This window comes from Choristoneura fumiferana, chromosome 4, assembly GCF_025370935.1.
Source record: "Choristoneura fumiferana chromosome 4, NRCan_CFum_1, whole genome shotgun sequence".
Classification (NCBI taxonomy): domain Eukaryota; kingdom Metazoa; phylum Arthropoda; class Insecta; order Lepidoptera; family Tortricidae; genus Choristoneura; species Choristoneura fumiferana.
In genome coordinates, this window is record NC_133475.1 from 13,975,085 (window position 1) to 13,981,352 (window position 6,268).

Below are 6,268 nucleotides of genomic sequence, written 5' to 3' on the forward strand. Positions count from 1 at the left end.
GTGAAACCGGTTCTCGGTGCTCGCGCATCGAACAAAAGATCAGATGTTGTAAATCTCTAATAAGAAAACTAAGTTGCACTGTCCGCTGACATACATTTTGCGTTATACAAAAATAATTATTTTTAGTGATGTAAATATTGACAATGATTATTTGATTTTTTACTATAATTATTATTTATTCTGACATGTATTTAAACACGTAATATTGATATAAATAACAATTGATCTAATATAATATAAGAATTATTAACCGATTATTGAGACATGATTATTTTAACTGAATTATTATACAATTATATTATAATTATTCTCATTCAATTAATTTGATTATATTAATTATGACTATTAATGTATTACTATTTTTATTATAATTTTAATTATTACACAGTTATTATTTTATTATTACGTAATTATTGTTTAGTTTAATTATTATTATTATACAATTATTGTTTTTAATCTGTGTACTTGATAAGTTGCGAGAATAATCGCCACAACGTAAGAGCGGTTTTATACCACTGAAGCTGGCAAGTTGTTTTATGTTACTTAGTTTTCTCATTATTCCATAAAAAATAAGAAAATTTAAAATGTGGTCTGATAGAACTGTTTCTTAATACATAAGTAATGTGTCTACTCTACTAATAACCTAACCATCAAAGTTGGAAAGCCCCCGACTTTGTCACTTCAAAGACCAATTCTCAGAAACGGTTGAACCAATTTTGGTAAAACATATTTAATGTGCTTCATAAAAAAAACCGTAATTCAAATCGGTCCACCCGTTAAGAGCTACGGTGACAGACATACACACAGCACACATAGCGGTCAAACTTAAAAACTCCTCTTTTTGCGCCGGGGGTTTAAAATGCAACAATTGCCAGCTCAAAGTATAAACGCTCTAACAATACAAAGGTCACTGCTCATGTAAAATACTAAATTGTCATCCAATTACCATTCCACGCGCCAGTGTGCCTTCGCTGTAATTGGACGAGCCGGCCGGTAAGGAGCAACCGATCGCATGTGGCTCCACTGGGGGACTGCTATATTAATCAATCCCTTTATCGCGATGCGGTTGCGTTTGAGTTTAGAAGTAGGAACGGCCTAGCAGAAGTATAGAGATGGGAAAAGTAATGACGTCGAGAGTTAAAAAGCTTTTTTAAACCCCGACACAAAAAGAGGGTGTTATAAGTTTCCGCTATGTGTGTCTGTCTGTCGCACCGTAGCTCTTAAACGGGTGAACTATTTGAATGCGATTTTTTTTGAAATCAGGTTTTCTAGCAATGGTTCTTAGACATGTTTCATCAAATCGGTGCAGCCCTTTTTGAGATAATGAACTTTGAAGTGACTATGTCGGGGGTTCTCAACTTACGGTCAGTGTTCACGTAAAAAAAGAAGTATCACTGAATTCCAGATATCACCGAAAAGCCAAGGTCCTGCCCTGTTATTAATTATTCTTATAGCTTAATCACTTAACCCCCAATAATCCCTTTTAAGAAAACGCAAGTACCAAAACCCCAAATTATCGCGACCCAGCTGTTCTACATAATTAACTTTAAGCGGAAAATTAAATAAGCCACCCGAACGCTAGTCTGGAATAATTAAGAATAATTCAATTTACAAAATGCCGTTTGTTAACAAGGATTTGAAGTAGCCCACTCTCGTTTACGGGATATTTATTACTATTGTTTATTTCTTCGGGAATATTTTGTAATAATGGTGAACCTGGGCGACCAGTTCCTGTACCTCAAAAAATACAAGTGCTATGAAATCAACATAGCTGTTTACTTTTCTTAAAAATAACATTTTAATATAAGCTTTTTTGCTGACTGTACTTTTTTGCACTACATTTGCATAACAACATTTAGAGCCGATGTCATTAACGTTGATGAGTTCCGTCTGTGGAGAATGATCCTGGCCGGACTATCAGAAGTATCACTACAGATTTTTGTATTATCAGCAATTTACATAAAGTATGCCCAATTTCAAGACAATCCGACGCCTGGAAGTTGGTCGAATTCACTAGCAAGATTTGATTTCGCAGAGCGACAAGGGACAGGGAAACTAAAAAATAATAAACGCTTGTGAATAGTAGCGAACAATTTATGTAGATTGTAGCATTGTGTGTGTAATGATATGCCAGGCCTCGACTCTGGATACTCAGAACAACCTGTTCGAGAAGGAATAATATCAAACTAGACTACCAGCCTCTGCAGTTGCTAAAGCTGGAGTTCCCAATCAGTGTGTGATGCTAGTGATGACCTTTGGTCTCTGAGACGTGGTCCTTGACTGTTGGCCTCTTGAAAGTGGCTTCAGAGACATGCAAGAACGATGGAGAGAGCTTTGCTTGGAGATTCTTTGCGCGGTGGATATGAATTTGCCAGAACTAAATTCAGTTAATAAAATTAATTATTCAAAATTAAATTCATCAATTAAGATGCTTTTTTATTTAGTTAAAAACAAACATAATAAAACATAATTAAACTATAGATAGAAAATTTGGCCTAAATCGCCGTCAATGGGTAAGGTGCCCAGAAGGCTGGCCGTATTTCCTCGTTGTATAGCGATACTTATACGCTGTGCGAAATAGTGGCCAGCCCTCTGGTCGCCCGAGGCCTCTATTAGGCGCGTCGACAAATCTTTATACAGCCGACGCGCACTTGGCCCCCAAGGCCCCAAGGTTTCAACACCAAATGCCGCAAACATGTAGCTGGTTCCCAGGGCGGCATATTTGCGGCGTTTGAGGCTTTCAGCCGAAGATGCCGCAGCGCCAGCGGTGACGCTGGTGCTTGGAACATGGGACGGTGCTAGGGTATCAACGCAAGTGGCATCCCAAACTAGCGGCCGACCCATGCTCCAAGGCACCAGCGACATTCCGTCAGGCCTCTTGCCGTCGTTCCTGGCCAGCCCGCTGGGCTCGAGGACTGCCGGAACTCTCGCACTGACAAGGGCCCGACGGATGATGTCGTTAATGCTGGCGTGGCGGGAGATCCTACCAGCGCTCCGGACACATGAGAGGCCATGGTGACCCAGTATGTCCACCATGGCGCCGCATTGACAACGATGTGGCTGATTTATTGATGCCCCCAAACGTAAGCTAGCTGCCAGGCGAAAGGTGGTGTTGTCTAAAAAAGTACCTATGTTTGGAGAAGGTAGCGCCTGCAGCCACAGACCCGATTCCCACTCCGCAGTCGCAAGGAGACGAGCACGGTCTGCCGAACTAGTTGACGTATCTAAAAGGTTTTTCCGTACTAGTTGACAGAGCGGCTCGTCCCATTGCCTCTGCGAGCAGGGATTGGCAGGCTGGTCCGTGTCGGGACAGGTTATGGACCAAACGTTCATGGCCTCGGAGCAGTGTGCAGCCTCCACAGATCCAATGGATGGATCTAATATTTTCGCTATAAGGCTTTGTGCACCATGCACCGAGGACAAGAACGCAGGTAGAGCAACACAAGAAATTTTACGGATTCCAAGGCCGCCGAACCTAATGGGTAGGGTAGCCTGGGTCCAAGATCTATCGTCAAAAGGAATATTGAAGACTGAAGTGAGTGTTTCTACGACTAATTTATCTAATTTTGAAGTCAAAGTGGGATATTTCCAAAAATGGGTTCCGCGAAGTATATATGTAAATTTTGGGACAAAAAGACAATGCTTAATGATTGAATAGGCTGAATGAAGATTAATTTTGACCAAACGGTGCGATGTTGCTTTGAAATTTTGAATTTTTGCGTCGACGAAGTTTTCAAATGATTGATCTAAGACGGGACAACCAAGGAGGTGAAGCGATTCTTTGTTTATAATTTTGATACCCGGGGCGATTTGCCTAAAAAGGTCGATTGTATTTTCCTTGTCTGGACATGAATCGGTGATAAAAAGTTCGCACTTGGAAAAATTTAGCGATAGGCCAATTTTTTCCATGTCGATGTTAATTTTTCTTAAATCTTCGAGGACAGAAATCGCTTCTCCGCCGAGGGTCCCGTCATCTAAATACCATACATTTAATTTTGAATTTAGATCCTTAATGATGGGATGTATAGCGAGGCTGAAAATTGCTGGACCGAGCGGGTCGCCTTGTTGACAACCTACAGAAGAAGCCAGAACTTCGTTTTTGTATGATAATTTGGAAGGAGAACTATAACACTGCCAAAGAAACTTATATACCAGAGGAATTTTGTCTTTTATTTGAGTCAACAAGGCGCCCCTGTCTACGGAATTGAAAGCATTGCAAACATCCACCTTAAGCAGGACCTCTCCTGCCTTATGCTCGAGGAACGTTCGCACGGCGTGCACGGCGGCTTCACATCCACTTTTGGAGCCAAACCCCAGCTGGACAGGTTGAAGTTCTGGGGTAAGCTTCAAAAGGATGGAGCGGCAGGCAATCTTGGCGGCAAGACGTCTGAGAGTGGAGCCAACTGCAATGGGGCGGATGCCACCGTCTTTTTTTATTAGGGCACAAAGGTTGGCTCCATACAGGACGTCCTTGATGCCGTCCGGGACCTGACCGGCCAGCATGATATTCACCAGGGCCGTCAAGTCCTTTAAGAGCATTTCCCCCGATTCACCACAACCGCTGCACAGGAGATCTTTCAGGTGCTGAGGTGTCAGACCATCTAGACCTCCCGCAGAGCCATTGGGGAAAGACATTACAGCTCCAAGGATATCCTGTGTGGTGGCAATAAGGTTTGGATCACTAGGTAGTGGGGGATCAGGCAGGCAAAGGTTTGTAGCTGGAGGTGGATGTTTGCTGTGTAGAGCTGTAAGGGTGTCAGAGTTATATGGGGCTACTGCATCGTCAGAAAAAAGCAAGCGGGCGGCGCCTTTTATATCGCCGTCGGAAATTTTAGATTCTACTCTTTTAAATAAACAGCTGTTGGTGTTCCTAGAAGTTTGAAAAGAGGGTTGAAATGAAATATCACTACAGCAGTTATCTTTAACTACTTTCGTGAGTGATTTTGAATTTTCATCGGAATTTATATGAAGGACTTTAAAGGTGAATGTAAGTAAGAGTTCCCAATTGCATATGGAGTTATCTGAGAGGACTGTTTTGATTGTGTGGCTCAAGGATTTGGCAACAGATACTCGGGCACCACGCGGAATTCGTTTTAATACTGGGCGCGAATTTTTTAAATTACTCAGGATTTGGTGAAATGGTACGTTCGAACTGGTGTGGTCTGGTGACTGTGAAGGCGCTGGAACGTTTGGCTGGGACAGTACTATAGATGAAAGTTGAGTATGGCTTCTGTGTTTTTTGGCGATGTGGATGTTAAGGCCTCTAGAGCCTTTATAATAACGTGGTTCGGGACATTCCGGGCAACGAAGGAGAATTTCTGACGATGCAGTAGTTTGTGTAGGACAGGAAAGGCTTGCGAGGGGCATCTACAATATACGTATTAGAAAACAGGGAAAACACAGCACTTAAAAAAAGACTTAAAATAAAGACACAGAAAGGGAAACTAAAGACTTAAGTAAATAGGTAGAGTAAATAAAAACAAATTTTGTGATTTTCTTTAGCTGGAGGAGGTTCAAGGCTCAGTCACTGTCTCACTGGGTGTGCTGTGAGAACGAGATTCTTGTGCGTGGGAAAGGTGAGAGCCTTTGCGGGTGCTTTTCAGGCGATAAGGGCAGCTTAAGCCCTTCAGCTGCAAATTCGTGAGGCCTCTGAATAGCTGCTAAATAAGATTAGATGTATTCTCGTCACGTCAGGTGTACACAAACAAATTTGTGCACAAGGCGGAGTAGTGCTGTCACTTGTAGTTTATATCATGTTTTCCTCATGATGTACGCAAAACATTGCTGGAGCCAAAATTTTCACTTTTCATATTCGTTTTATTTCGTTTTTTTTTTCACTGGTTCATTTTAATATTTGTTTCTGATCATTTACTAAAATACTAAGCATGCATTAAGTGATAATATCGAGGTTATATGTTAATCCTAGGGAATCGTCGAAGACCCCTTTCAGCTTCCATTCGAGAGTTTTGTTAAGTCATGGGACCGTGTCCCGAAACTCCCATTATCGTGTTACGCAAGTACGCAACTTACCGCCGCTGCTATCCGAGTGTCAAATTTAACGCAACGCTGGTTTTAACTCAGCTCGCTAAAAGTCCTTTTTGCGTCTGTCCTTTTTTTTCTCTCTGACCCAATTTGTCTCTTATCTAATCGTACCTACGCAACTCCGGTTTTTAATGTTTGTTATATTAAGGCGCTGTTAGTGTTTATAGACACTAACTAGATATTCTGTACTTATTTAAGTAGGTATATGTTGAGTCTGTTATAGAGC